General features: G+C 37.5%; 1 protein-coding gene across 3 annotated transcripts in view; it reads left to right on the plus strand.

Annotated features, from left to right (window-relative positions):
* Window positions 1-16,278, plus strand: part of strip2 (striatin interacting protein 2) — a 166,690-nt gene that overhangs the window by 57,776 nt on the left and 92,636 nt on the right. The window lies entirely within an intron of this gene.

Raw genomic sequence — 16,278 nt, forward strand, 5'->3', positions numbered from 1 at the left:
TTTAGTTGACAACAGTCAGTGATCTGTGTATGCAGCTGCATTAATATTTGTCAAGCTTGAAACATTAAGTGGGTCATCTTGTTATGAAAGATGAGGTTAAGGCCTGATAAAGCACATTCACACTCTGCAGTGTTTGGGCTAATAGTAAGAAGCGTTATCACAACCTCCAGTAAACCAATTAGGAGCCCAGAGTACATATTGGCTAATGGTGAACATCTTATTTGTTATAAAATTCCTCTCATACACTTTCTGTGACTGCAGAAGATCTGTTTGTAATGGTGTACACCCTTCTCATTTCGAAAATGTCCATTAATGAATGCTGAGTTGAAAATTTGTGACAAGAGCATTGTTGTAACATTCAAGCCATCACATTTGATCAGTAAGCTGCTGAAGATTTCAGGTTATTTTGTCAGTGACAGCAAGCCCTCTTGAGAGCTCTTCTTTAAGTATTGTCTTCTTAGGAATAACCAAGTGCCTGTTTTACATTGTGTAGGTCCTGTGTTTAAGAACATACTTGCTTTTTTATCATACATACTCACCAGCACTTCTATGTGAACTATGTGATTTGCACAGCAGATTCTCCTATATTGAAGCTCGCCTGATTCCCTAGCACTGCTAACTTCCAATTTACTCTACTGCTAAACAGTATTTTGGAATTGTAAGACACCCTTTTCAAATCATGCGGAATTGTTTTTTGAGACACCATTAGTTTACACTGAAATATATTTCCAAAATTGTCTTTCCCATAGAGTTACTGCTGAAAAAATAGATACAATATGCCGATAGCACCATAATATAATGATTTAATGTACACAAATATACAGAAACAAGGAAAAAAATTGAGTTGCCGCTTGAATGAATATGGACAACTTTGTAACTTTATACATACCAAAGCTGAATTTTAAGATTCCTGGTGGGAACATGAAGATATGTTACGATAACTCAGATTAGTGTTTTTCAAGCTGACATTTTTCATGCTCTCAGAGAAGCATTATTATATTGTGTTATATGGTGTGATGTATGGCCGGCTGTTCATCCCGGCCAATACCCCCATGCCGCCAGGTGGAGCCCTCCCTGCAGTATGGAGGTGCCCCGAAGACCAGCAGGGCATTATGGACATTGGAGTCTTTATTCACAGCCCTGGGGACCGCTAGGAGACACTGCAGGAAGGAACAGTGTTTATTTTCCCTACGCCCCGGAAGTACGTCCGAGTCACATGGAAAAGGGGAATGACATGTTTCCGGGGTGAAGAAAAGGACTTTTTATCTGACCCGGAAGTGATAGGAGATCACATGGACTGAGGATTAGAACACTTCCGGGTCAGGGAATGTAAAAGGATTATGGGAGTTCCCAGACGGCGAGCTGAGTTGGGAGGCAGGGTGGCTAAGCGTCTGGGAGAGGAGGTTTGTGTATGGTTATTTTTTATTTGATTTATTGGAGAATTGTGGGGAAGAGCGTGCTTTGTGCACTTTATTATTATAATAAATCCTATTATTGGACTTGTATCTGGTGTCTGACGTGGTCTCTGAGGGTACAAGGGTGCCAGAAGCCCTAAACTGTCACAATGGCATATTTCAGTTGTTTTATGGTATAAAACTTTCTAGGAATGACAGTAACGAAGCATCAGCTCTTTCTGTTTGATTTCTTTAAAACAATAATAATACGTTGCTATTGTGATGATTCTGAAACATCACAATACATCAAATACTATTCTTATACAGTATGTCTTAAAATCAACAGGGAACTAAAAGCTATTGGCTTAAATGTATGATGACCTGTGAAACACAGAGATAGTTTGATATTTGTGTTGATACTGTGATATGTTCTAGGGGTTTATGTATTGCGATGCACATACAGTATGTTGCTCATCCACACTTGAGGCAATAATCTTTATGTGCATCCCGACTTGCATGAATGCAGTTGCTTTAATATTAACTTGTGTAGTAATGGAGAATTTTATGAATATACATACCTCACATTTAAGGGCATTTGTGACATTCACAAATCATCACTGTTTTAAAGCTGCATTTTCCCCGTGGAAAAAAGTAATATAACCAACATTTCATTTCTGCTTTCAGCTCATGGCTTCACATCACTCCACCTTTGTATTCTAGCTTGTATTGTACACTGTTCATTAGAAGAGAAATGAAATAAGCCTAAAAATATTTCTTCACTTAGTTGCCCTTTACTTAATAATAACATTCGGTATCAAAAGTCTTCATTAATAGAGGAAATTAGGAATGGGGCAAATACTTTTTCATAGCACTGTATGTATTACTTTGAAGGTCTTAATACATTAACTTTGCCAGTGATTCAAGGTCCATGATAGTTCAGTTAAGGGATTCTCAAACAGTAGAACAGATTTGACATTGTCGTGTTACATAATTTAATAAGCAGATTGCATACAAAAAAATAACCTTCTAACACACAAATACACCACAAAACATTACATGGGACTAACCTTTCAAAATATTTGTAAACTATTTTTATTTGTGCAGGCCGCAACTTGTTTGTGCTTCTTAATTTTATTAAAAAAAATCTATAGAAAGGTTGAAATACACTGTATTAACAGTTGAAATGAAGTTATATACCTGAGACATGTTTAAGCAGTCTGTCGATAAACATAAAGCTGTGATGTTCTCATTTAACTTTACTTTTGGACTAGTATATTCTCTAAAATAAAAATTTAAATAAACCAAAACAATGTGAGAATGCTCTTCTGCAATTTTGGTATCCTTTTGATGATTTCAAATTTGTTTCTTGGTTTAGAGAAGTGAAAACAACAACATTTATTTATATAGCACATTTTCATACAAAAAGTAACTCAAAGTGCTTTACATAATGAAGAAAAGAAAAATAGAAGACAAAATAAGAAATTAAAATAAGACAACATTAGTTAACATAGAGAAGGAGTAAGGTCCGATAGCCAGGGTGGACAGAAAAAAAACTCCAGACGGCTGGAGAAAAAAATAAATTCTGCAGGGGTTCCAGGCCACGATACCACCCCGTCCACTCTGGGCATTCTACCTAACATAAATGAAATAGTCGTCTTTGTAGTTAGGGTTCTCACGGAGTTACTTGATGTTGATGGTCATACAAATTTCTGGCTTTTAATCCATGCATCATTGTTGGAACATCACGGTGCTTTGAGTAGATGGTTGCGCCACCACCAAAAGGACACCGGAAAAGGAAACAGAAGAGAGAGTAGACCTATTGTGTAATTTTTAAGGAATCATCTGTGAACGTAGCATACAACATTTTCTATTTGTCATTCAACAATATTTTATATTGTTTTCAGCTTTTGATCTTGTTTGTATCGTCTTGCTAGTTTGAAAGCATACTTTTAAACTATACTGTCTATTTTGCACAGTTCCTCATCTTGACACTATATGTGCTGTGTGTTTGTATGTATATGTATGTCAGCCTGGATCTTGCCAGTACAGTTTTATTCACACATGCGTGTGTGTTAGGTTTAATGGGGATTTCAAACTGGTTCCATATAAGTGAGCATGCCTGTGCCTACCTGTTGATAAATGGACACCCTGTCCACGGGTGATTCTTGGTTTTAAGATGTGTTTTGGTGCCCATGATCCTAAACTGACTAAAACAGGTTCAAAGACGGATGAAAGATGGGTGGTTCATAATGGTAAGCTCAGTGTAACACATTTAAAAAGCCTTACTATCTTTGTAACTGTCAATAAAAGTATCTTCCTTTGTATTTTATATTTGTACTTTAATCTTCAGTCTGTGGTGTGATTTTTATATTCCTCCTTTTTAGGTGCATCAGCATATAATGTGAGAAGTACCTATTTTAATAGCCATGCTCACGTGTCTTTCCTCATAAAGCAACTTTATGCCCCCCATGGACAAATTTTGTTGAAATTTAGTATACTTATTCTTCAAGGAAATTTTTTGTTGTGATATTTCAAACAGCTCCTTCTGTACACATGTTTAACATTTCAAAATCTCCGTGAATGGGGCTGCAATCCTAGATCATAAAGTTTAGGTCAGCTCGTGCAGAAACCTCTGCATCAGCAAATTGTTTCATCTTTATAAAGTCTTCTTAGTGGCTTGAGCGAAAGCAAAAGAGAATGAGTGCTTCAGCACCTCTGTCCTTCTGATGCTTTATGTTGGAACAGGTAAGTTATGTGATCTTCTTAAGCAGAAAAGTATAAAATGCAAACTAGGAAAACAAAATTATCTAACTATGAATGATTTACCCTGTGAAATTATGCATAAAAGTAAATAACACTTTCACAAATTAACAGTTTTTTTTCCCCCTCTGTGCCCTGACCTCTTCTCTGATGGTGACATAAAGCAGGCATTAAACTAATGAGAATGGGCTTTTTGTGTGGACAAAATCTGGTCACCCTATTACTATCATAGTTATTCCCTAACCTTTGTCATAAAAATTACAATGACCAGACAATAAATTAATTAGAAAAGTTTTTTTAATTTTTTTTTTAATTTATTAAAAGTTAACTATTTTTTGGAAATTGTCAGTATGTGTGAATGTGGGATGTGTGTGTGTGTGTTTAAGTGTGCCCATTTGTGTGAGTGAAAATGGTCTCTGTGATGGACTACAAAGAATCCTGTCCAGGCCTGTTTCTAGCCTTTTGCCCAATCGTGGTGTGCTACCAAAACCCTGAAACCGATTGAGAAAGTTGCAGACCTTATCTACTGACATTAGTCCATTGGAATACAGTGCCTGCTCCTCTTTGAATGCACCTGAATGTTATACCATGCATACATTTTCTAACTTGTTTAATTTGTTCATTTACAACTCTTCTCTGCCAGTTATCTTCGAATGCAATAGTTTCATGTCTTTTTGAAATTCTTAAAATGTACTAAAATGTCCAATCACTGAATTTTTAGTTAAAATATTTGCTAGGCCGCAGACTACAACCACTGTACTATGCATATCTATATATATAATTGACTAAGTCACCTGACCATGGGGTACGCACAACAGAGACCATGGGATACGCATAACAGAGGCACACCCGCCAACTCACAGAGCCCCGCCCACCAACTCTAAGACCATGGGATACACACGACAGAACCCCGTCCGCCAACTCTAACCCTCCTCCCGCGTCCACCCTCGCTTTCGAGGCATGCGCACTGCCTGCTCATGTGCCTGCACGCAACACCTCACTAAACACAGCCTCCGTCGCTTTCGTCTCTGCTACAGTCCACATGCACCTCTGAGCCACGTTGACTTTTCATTGTTCTTTTTGGTTCCGGCTGCTTTTCTCTATATATATATATATATATATATATATATATATATATATATATATATATAATGGATGGCGCCATTTATCCGCCAATACCCCAAGCCGCCAGGTGGAGCCCTCCTTGCAGCGTGGAGGTCCCCAGAAGACCAGCAGGGCATCATGGACATTGGAGTTTTATGCAAAGCCCTGCTGGATGCCGTGGGGGCCACAGGAGGGAGCTGCAGGGAGGACCGAGGGCTTCTTCGTGCCCTGTGACCCGGAGGTTCGTCACAGGAAGAGCGGCGGACTTCGGGTTGAAGAAAGAGCTTTCACCTGACCCGGAAGTGGTTGAGGATCACATGGACTGGGGATTGAGAACACTTCCGGGTCAGGGAGTATAAAAGGACTTTGGGAACTCGCAGACAATGAGCTGAGCTGGGTGGAAGGGTGGCAACGCGTCTGGGAGCTGGAGGATTGTGTTTATTGATTGTATTGGTGATTTATGAGTATTGTGGTGAAGAGTGTGCTTTGTGCACTGTGGCAACAAAATAAAGTCAACTTGAGGACTTTTACCTGGTGTCTGGAGTCGTGGACAGGGGTTCAAGGGAGCGAGAGCGCCCCCTATCGTTCACAATATATATAATCGACCAAGTCGCCCGACCATGAGGTACGCACGACAGAGCCCCGCCCACCCATTCTAACCCTCCTCCCGCGTCCACCCTCGCTCTCGAGGACTTATCCCTACCAACGAAGTAACTCACCAGCGTTGACTCCATTGTCACAGACAATCCTGCAGATCAACTTCCATTCCCCGAAGAATTTCTTAACAGTCTTACTCCCACTGGCACGCATAAACTCAAAATTAAAATTGGTTCAGTCGTCATGCTTCTCAGAAACTTCATGCCAGCAAAAGTTCTCTGTAATGGCACTAGACTTTCTGTTACCAGCATTTACCGCAATGTACTGGAGTGTAAAACTATCGCAGCTGCAACCTCGCAAACTGTCCTTATTCCCCGGATTTCCCTGACCCCATCAGATTCAAATTTGCCTTTTACTTTTACACGCAGACAATTTCCTGTTAGATTGGCCTTTGCAATGACAATTAATAAGGCACAGGGCCAAACTTTCAAAAAGATATGTCTGTATCTGCCAAAACCAGTTTTCAGTCACGGACAATTGTATGTTGCTCTCTCCAGAGTTCCATCTTTTCATTCACTCACAGTCGTATCCTCAAACCCACCCTATTTGGACAACTGTGTCTTTCAGAAAGTTTTCACCCATCAATAAATAATTATGCGGCGTATACTACACCGCGGGTTGGCTAGTGTCACATAATTTTCAAGTTAAGGAATGTTGGTCTAAAGGTGCCAGTCACCTAATCAAAATTGTAAGCAGTATGATTAAAAGTAGGAAAGTACTGGTTAGGGACTCAGATCTGAGCACTATTTAGTAGGCTGTGCTTTTTGTATTATAAAGAAAAAGTACATTAGAAACACATGAAAATATGACAACACCTCAACTTTTTATATTAGGAACATGCTTACAGAAGGAGTGTATATTGCTAATTTCCTCGGCATACGCTTTGCATTAGTTTTTGGCCGTAATATTATAGGTCTCACTAACAAGGGAATATACAGTTGCATTTGACAGTTTACTGCTATTTTTAGTTGTTTGTTGTGACACAGTTTAATTTCTTAATCAGTTAGGCAATTGATAATTTCTTTCTGATTTAGAGATGTGTGGCATTAAGACAATAATTATTTTTATGAATGTAAAAATAATCAGGATTTTGTGATGACATTATGTTTGTGAATTGAATTGTAATTTAAAGAGTAGCAGTACATGTACTTGCAAGTATTTTAATTTTCTCTTGTTAAATGCTTATTGAATTAACACTAAATTGTTGTATTCTTCTGTCTCCTTTTGATCCAAGTTCCAGTTCTTTAGAATATACTTTAGATGTGGGTACCTTAGCATTCCTGATCTTTTTGAAGAATCCTTATGGTATTTGGGCAATAAATAAAAGGATAAAATTATATTAGGAAACTTACTATATCAACTAGTTAAGTGTATATTGTAGGTTTCTGTTTTACTAAAATGTACATTAAAGGCACAATGAAACATACATACAGTCCACTATACTACTTTGTGGTGTTATGGGTCCACAGCTCGTTGAGAAAAGGCCATTCATTTTAAATAAATAATCACCGCACCCGAGGCGGCGTGGGGGGGCATTGTTGTAGCGAGCCGCAGGGGCAGTCGTCGATGTGGGCGTTTCTCACCGTGTGCACAGGTGAGGAACTGCCCACATTCATGATTGTCCCGTGGCTAATGCTGCAGCTGCTGTGGCCCTCGTCATTTTAAAAAGAAGCGCGAGTCGGTTTTAAAGGAGGAAAAAAGTGGAGAGAGAAAGGAAAGGAGAGGACGGAGGTTACCGGGAGCAGGAGAGGAAGCAGGTCGGTGAAAGAGAGAGAGAGCCGCGGCGGCGGACGGGCGGCGAATGGCGCGTGGACAGCTGCGTGGAAGCTGGGTGTTAGGCCGACACCCAGGTGTTTGTATTGATGTCGCTCCCGCTGAGCGATCAGGTAGCGGGAGTGACCAGGGAAGGCGACTGGCCGCAGAGAGGCCATGGAAAGGCAGCGGAAGTCGGGAGACTTGGTGCTGGAATCCCCAACGTGGGCGACCTGGCCGTTGGTTGGAAACCAAGTTCTCAGAGACTGGGATGAGTGCCATACCGGAGCCAGGGATCGGGAGGTCTCCAGTCTCATGCGTGTGTTTCAGGAGGGCAGCTGCAGAGAGCGTCTTGCCTGCTGCTTGGCCCAAACGGGATAAGCAGGTGAGACGCTAATAAATGATGCACCGGATTTGTTTGTTGTTGTTTTAAAGACTGCTTCCACAAGAAGATTTTAACCTCTGGTTTTTAAGGATTGTTTTTTTCTATTTATTTGTTTAAACCTCCACGTTCTTTTTATGGATTATTTATTTAATGAACTTTGAAACTGCACTATTTATTTGAACACTTGTTTTGTTGGTTTTTTAATAAAAGCACTGTTGCACTTTCTACCTTCCCCTTGCTCAGTAATTTGCCTCCATTGACAAGCTCACTCGGTTACATTATCGACGGTGTTGGGGGTTCAAGTGCTTCCAACAGCAATGGGAGTATGGCGCCAGAACCCACATCGTCACATACTTATCTAAATAAAACAACTGAAATATACCACTCTTACTAAAACAAATAAGCATTAGTAATTTGCCATACCAGGTCGAGTAAAACTAAATAGTATTACATGAAAAATGAAAATGATTTATCAAAATTACAGTATATCCTTTGCTTGGGATCTTATTTCCTTTGAGTAAATGTCTATGTTTTACACTCATTGCAGATGTTTCCTCACTAAACTGATGATAAACAACATTCCATTTTAAAAGTAGGATTATGTTGCTGTTTGCTTTTATTAGATAGATAGATTGAAGACTCTTGATTTATTGTGTAATAAATATCTTTCTATCATAAAACAAAAATTGTAATATCCAATAAGTGTAGTGGCAGAACACCAGTTCTAACAATAAGAAATTGATCTCCATGCTTATAAACAGTTTTGTACTAAATTAAACTGTAGTCTTCAAACTCATGTCCTTTCTTTTACCTGCATAAACATTGTAAATTTGAATACATTATTTGCATGTAAAAATTTAGTACAGCATACAGTATAGTAACAGAGATTGTGGAAGAGAGGTGAAAAAGAGAATGTAGGCAGGGTGGAATGGGTGGAGAAGAGTCAGGAGTAATTTGTGACTGTTGGTTATCAGCAAGAGTGAAAGGGAAGGTCTACAGGATGGTAGTGAGACCAGCTTTGTTATATGGGTTGGAGACAGAAGCACTGACCAGAAAGCAGGAGACACAGGTAGAGGTGGCAGTTTTAAAGATGCTAAGATTTACAATGTGTGTGATGAGAATGGACAGGATTAGAAATGAAATAAATTAGAGGGTCAGCTCAGGTTGGGAGACAATGTCGGAGAGGTGAGAGTGCATTGGTTTGGACATGTGCAGAAGAGAGATGCTGGGTATATTGGGAAAATTATGTTAAGGATAGAGCTGCCAGGCAAGAGGAAAAGGGGAAGGCCTAAGAGAAGATTTACGGATGTGTGAGAGAGGACATGCAGGTGATGGGTATGACGGAACAAGATACAGAGGACAGGAAGATATGGAAAAAGATGATCCGCTGTGGCAACCCCTAACTGGAGCAGCCTAAAGAAGATTTGCATGTAAAAATGGAGCAATAAAAGTTACTTGTGAAATCACTTTTGCAATATTAATCCAAGAGTGCAAAAGCAGTATATAGTGTGGTTCTCAATTACTTTTCTACAGATGTAAATGCTCTACTATGCCACCAACTAAGGCTTTGTTAATTTCAAATCAAAGCCAGTCTTAATTTGGGTGCAGAGACCAAGGCAATGCATTCTGTGTTTCTGCCTTATGATTAACACTACAAATAGAAGCAAAATAATAGTTGACTACTGACATCAAATAAAACAGGAAACAGGCTAATCAGGTAATCAGAGAGCTTTATCTACTTGACATATTGGGGAAGAAAAGTTTCTCTTTCATACTGTTGCAGAACTTCTGCTTTACGTGTGATTTTTATAACCCATTTTATTCAACAACTACAGTTTAACTTCATTGTTTAATTGTTGTTATCTTATAAGATATTACTTTGTGAACATGGAAGAAATGTATATATGTAAATATATGTAATGTATATGTTTTATTTCTTCACATTTTGTTTATATTGTAAAATTAGCGTCTTTCTGTCCATTTTCAGAATTGAGTATTTCTTTAACTGTTTCAAGTTATAATAGATGGCATCAATTAAAAAACTGTGGTTTTATATAAAACAAACTTACAATAAAACATTGTAAATAAAATAGATTATTTAGCATTCCCCATTAAGCACTGATTACATTGTTTGGGTATGATAAACAGTTGATTAGATAAAACTTAATCTGTTAAAATGAAAAGCAGACCGCTTTTTAAGACTTTTAGTTTAAAAATGTCAGGTCCCAGGTAGTGCTGGGCGGTATGACCAAAATTCTATATCACAGTATTTTTCTAAATTATACCGGTTTCACGGTTTTCAACAGTATTTTTTTCCCATGCATTAGTGGATGTTAACCACATTTTCCACTGCAATTACTGCAGTAGACTGGCCAAGAATAACCTATTCCACTGTCATGAGAATTGTACAAAACACATTTTAATGTGTACACAAGTATTAATACAGGTTTGCATGGTCCTATAAAGTTTTCAAGGGGGTGGCATTAATGAGAAGGAATCACATTGCATGACAGTTGCATTCAAAATATAGAACCTTTTTATTAAACAAATTTTGCAAACAACTTAAACTATAATTTTAACAACATATTTTCAACCATCCAAAGAGGCATTTAGACTTTGTAAAATATCCAGAAGTGCTTGTCAACAGTTGTATTGCACTGAACGTGTGTTAGAAAAAATAAATAGTAAATATTTTTTGTAAACCAACTACACTTTCTGTTAATGTTAACAATCTCTGTCCACTGACACGTTAAAGTGAATTTTTAAACAACTTTACTATCATTAAACTGCACAATATTTAAAAACGGTAAGTCCTATAAATGTACACCATGTGTTACAGACGCAAACCAAGTGTATGTGTGTACTGTATAATATTAACAATAAGAGCAGCTCACTACTGAAAACTGCAAGAGGCAGTGGGGATTGAACCAGGGAATCTTAATTACAAGTCAGCCAATCATGCCGCTACGCCACAGAAGCTGTTGTCTTTTCCTTGAACCTTTTGTGAAAGTGTTTACTTGATCTTTGGACTTCAGGCTTCATACATTATACAGTTTATGCCAACATTTTGTCATTTACTACTAAAATATGAAAAATGTTTCTGTTTTAAAAATGTGTTTACTCAGATTACTGTGGAAACGGAACACACATGAAATGCGTGTGTTCCAAATACAATCTATTATTTCCACTCTAAAACTCCACTTCACTCCCAGATAATCAAAGCATGAGCTGGGAGAAGTTTGTGCACGTTCTAAGCCGGTGGGGGGATGGAATATTCGGCTGCTTGCAGCTTGTCTTTATCGGCACATTTAGAGGACATAAAACACTGGCGAAGAGGAGCGAACGGTTTTAGGGTGGGCCGGATCTACAAGTTTTTTCGTAGACTCTGGTAATTCTAGTGTTAAGGCAAATTGCATTAATATGGACCTTGCTTCAAACTAAGCTATATACATAAATAATAAAACTGCAACTTGCTATTTAATGCTATTTTTGGTATAGCCCTACGGAAGTGTATTAGGGCCACAGTGATGAAAAAAAAAGCTATGGACACAGTGAAGAAAAAAACATTTCCACTTTAATCTCAACACTTATGTCGAGATAAGTCGACATTTCCACTTTATTCGCACAGTTTATTTTGTCATTAAAGTAGAATGTCATAAACTAAATTTCATTTTAAAATCAATGTTTAATTTACTAGATTTTCTAAAACCCCGTTATAAGGTAAAATAGCACATTAAATGTTTTGTGCCAAGTGTTCCCCGACCCAGTTGTTAATCGCTATGTGCTTCTTAAACTGACTTCCTCTACACTAAGAGGAGGCACAGGCAGCGATCACCACTCAGAATACATTCACTTCATGATATTTCTGTTGTCTGAAAATTTAGAATGCTAAGATTAATGCATTTCATCATGAAAATATCAAGTATTTAAGTAGGTATTAAACACATGCATGGTGGTGTGGCGGTAGTGCTGCTCCCTCACAGTAAGGGGTCCCCAGGTGTACGCTTAGTGTAGAGAACTTTATGGCAGGTGTGACGAGGTGCCAAAAAACTGGATATCACACACAGGTTTAACTTAAATATTGTGTAAATGTTGGGTTCGTGATCTGGTGATCGGAGACACGAACACAGAATTCAATGGATGTTCTTCTGAGCGGAATTTCTTAATTGCATGCGTGCTGTCTCTGTCTGACATACCAAACCCTTCAGTTCTTATACTTCTTTTTTCTTTCCCCATATAACCAATTACCACACGATAAACGTCTTTGTGAAATTAAAACTAGTTATAAACTTAGACCACGGAGTGGTCAGAACTTTAAAAAATCATCGTTATACATGTTTAATTATGCCATCCTTTCAGGGCTGCACCCATCCCAGCAAGCATTGTGTTTGAGGCAGGGGCAAATCCTGAACGGGGTGCCAGCACATCGCAGGGTGAAAACGAGCAATAGATACACTAGGGTCAATATAGCATAACAAAACCCCACATCCTACATGACTTTGAAAGGAAACTGAAGCACACCAAGTAAACCCACCAGAAAAACATGCAAATTAAAGGCAGGGAACACCCGGGACCCCCTTGCTGCAAGGCAGCAGTGCAACCTCCACGCCACCGTGCCCCCACATGATTAATACATGCTTTAATGCATTTTATCATGAAAATGATATGAAGTATTTATCTTAGTATTCTAAATGTTCAGGGAGCAGGAATATCATGAAATTAAAGTATTCTGTGTGGTGATCGCTGCCTGCGCCTCCTCTTAGTGCAAGTGGAAGTCGGTTTAAGAAGCACGTAGCGAGTAACATGGCTCAGGGAACACTTAACACAAAGCATTTAACGTGCTACATAACTTATGACAGGGTTTGAGAAAATCTAGTAAATTAAATATTCATTTTAAGATGAAGTTTAGTTTACAATGTTCTACTTTAATGACAAATTACGAGAATAAAGTCAACTTTATTCTCGACATAAACGGCGAGAATAAAGTAGAAATGTCGAAAATAAAGTCAACATGTTGTCACACTATTACACAATACCCAGGTACATTACACAGTATTGAAAAAAATAAAACAAGTACAATTTGGCTTGCAGTATTATCCAGTAGTATAGAAACAGTATTCACACATTTGAACATAATATTCCACATCCGACCTTTTAAAACCAAAGTTTCTCCAGACAACAGACACGGCTCCTTTTTTCGGCAAAAGTTCTTCTGTGTCATCATGTTCAACTTTATTGTCTGCTACAGCTTCAGAATGTTCTCTGTCCATTTTCACCATTCAATACCTCCACTAACGCATGTATTCTGTTGCAAGCATGTTTAGTGGTGCAGCAGTGAAAAAGGTCCCTCCTTAAACAGTTTCCTGCTGAGGCATGTTCCGAACGTTGTTTAGGCTATTTAAACCGGTGTTGCGGTATCAGAAAAATCCATATCCTAACAAAAATAAAACACGTTTTTTGGTATGAACCGGTATACCGTCCAGCACAAGTCCCAGGTTAGTGAAACTATTGAATAGCATATTTGGTATATGGGTGCTGATAATGAAAGCAACATAATGCATATCTACAAATGTGTTATTTGATAATTGTTATCATTAATTGATTACAGATGACATGGGTTACTTAGAAATTGCTCTTCTTGTGTTATAAAGATGACGTTTCTGGTCACTGTGGTAGTACTCTATCAGTAAGTAATTCTTCACACACAGTTTGCATACATTCGAAACAACCAAGACAGTACTGTGTTAGGGAAGGTGCAAAGTAATGTGCAAACCATGCCAGTATTGCAAACAGTAATAATAAAGTGGTATTCGTCAGTTCAGGTTAGCATTGACCTCATGAAAAACAACGTAATAAAATTATTTAAACTTTCCTAACTAACTTATGTTTTTAGTAATTTCCAATGTGTACTGGAGGTGTAATGTAGTGGGAAGGAATATTTTAAATGAGTACCATAAAATAATGGTGAAACATCAAACAGATCTGAAGGTGAGTTTACCTTTGGTATAGTGCTACTATTGAGACTGAAGACATAATGTCAGTAGATTTATAAAAAAATAAATCTTTAAGAAAATCTTTCACTGTGTGAAGTGGTCATATTTTGTAGCAACAGAGTCATTTGACAAATGTCTGCGATGACAAAACTGTCAAAGAGATACTACAATTTGTGCAAGGGTTCTGGAACTTTTTTTTTTAATTTTATGAAATAAACTAGCAAAATTATCTTGTCAGGGCTATGCCAATTACATTAAACATATAAAAAAGGCATCAAAGCTCAACACAGATATGGAGTAATTCTTATTAGTATGCCTTCTGATGTCAGAATTCATAAGGGGTGCAAGATGTTTATGGCAAGTACTGTATGTTATCATAGTGCACCCTTAATAGCAGATATGGGAAGCCTTATGCAGTAGTGTCTGGTGTGGCTGATCCATTTTCTTAACAGCTGAGTGCAGCCTGCTTCCAGGAAAACAGAAATGGCTTGGAAATTCCAAATAATGCTGCTGGTGACATCAATTAGGTCAGAGCATTCAACCATAGCACCTTCTCAAAATGACTGTGAGGCTACAGACTGTATGACAATCCTGAAACTTGAAGTCATTTATTAATACATTTGGAGAATTATTTTAAATAATTAAAATGTATAGTTTTTCTTTTTTGTTACACTTTCTGGTAATTCTAAAAAAAACACAATGGAAACAAATAGATTAGCATAATAGGTAGTTTTTCATCAGATATAAATAAAAGAACAGTAGTGAAACATTAAAAGAGGGCAATAAACCTACTTTGCTTTCTGATTAATGTTTTATTGTCTCTTTTTAAAAATATTGTTTAATTTTAATTTAATTTATTATTTTTGGGCAGCCAGTGTTAGAGTGTTTAGATTAGTTTCCTCAGAAGTTTAGAAGTGTGGGTTCAAACAATGTCCAAATCCCTTTATTTGGGGTCTTGCATTTTTCTCCTGTGTCCATGTTGCATTTCTGTGGTGACTCTCGTTATGTCCCACTTTCCCAAAAAATGAAAGTAAAGTTTGAACTTTAAAGTTTGTAGATTGTAAATCTGTCTCCTTATGACCACGAAATAGAGCAAAATCTTTTTTGATAGATGAACCTGATCAGTTTACACAATGAACTGTCATGATTGGACTTTTTGATCCCTAATGAATGTTTCTTTCATGTCATCAACAGGTAGAAAATTACATGCACATAAATCTATAATACTTTCAACATCTTTAATAGAAGCTGCCACAGAATAACTTTCAGAAATAAACAATATGTATTTTTGTTTACATGTATCCATTTGAAGTACAAATGGTGATTGTCTTTTTTGGTATGGCATAATTAGTTTCTGTATCAATTCTGTAGAGTTAGTAACTGGCTTCCCCATATACCAAATGGATAAAATTCTTACAAAATAGATGGAACTAAATATATTTAATTGATACAATTGAAGACATGTTTTTATTTAGTATGTTTGACATTTTTGCCAGGTTACACTACAACACAACCAAATTTTGAATAAACATTAATATCTAATTGCAGGTGTTACTGCCCTTAAAGTTGAAAATGCAGCTTATAAATTGTAGACCAGGAGAGAGAGGAATGTTGAGTCATCTGAGCTTCATTCTTTACACATGCATGATACAATGTTACATGAATTACTTCATACATATGAAACTGCAAAGTAAGAATAGGTTATGTTGAGCAAGCAGCCTATTTGGTAACATGTATGTAAACTGTGTGAGTGTATTCATTTCCTACCTTTAGTATAGTTACTTACTTGGGTCTGGAGTCTATTCTAGCTAGCATAGGGCACAAGACAGGAACAAACCCTGGATACACACACCTGTACACCATACATACTCTAGGGCCAGTTTAGCATTGCCAGTTCACCTGACATGCATGTCCTTCTACTGTGGGGGGAAATCTGAGCATCCAGAGGAAACCCATGCAGACATGGAGAAAACATTCCAACTTCATACATGGAAGCTGCAACACTACCACAGAGCTGTTGTACAGTTGATTATATTTGTTCAAATGCATTTAATTTTTGTGTGGGATTAACTCCTATAAATTTCTGCATTCAGGCATAAAATATAATTGTTTTAATCAGCATTACTAGGATGTTATTTTTTTATATTTTAAGTTTGAATAATAGATTTGTTTTAATCAAGTGTGGTAATATACGAGTCTGCATATTCTTCTCAGTCTTACTATAAATTTATAT

The sequence above is a fragment of the Polypterus senegalus genome, chromosome 8 (assembly GCF_016835505.1).
Source record: "Polypterus senegalus isolate Bchr_013 chromosome 8, ASM1683550v1, whole genome shotgun sequence".
Lineage (NCBI taxonomy): Eukaryota > Metazoa > Chordata > Cladistia > Polypteriformes > Polypteridae > Polypterus > Polypterus senegalus.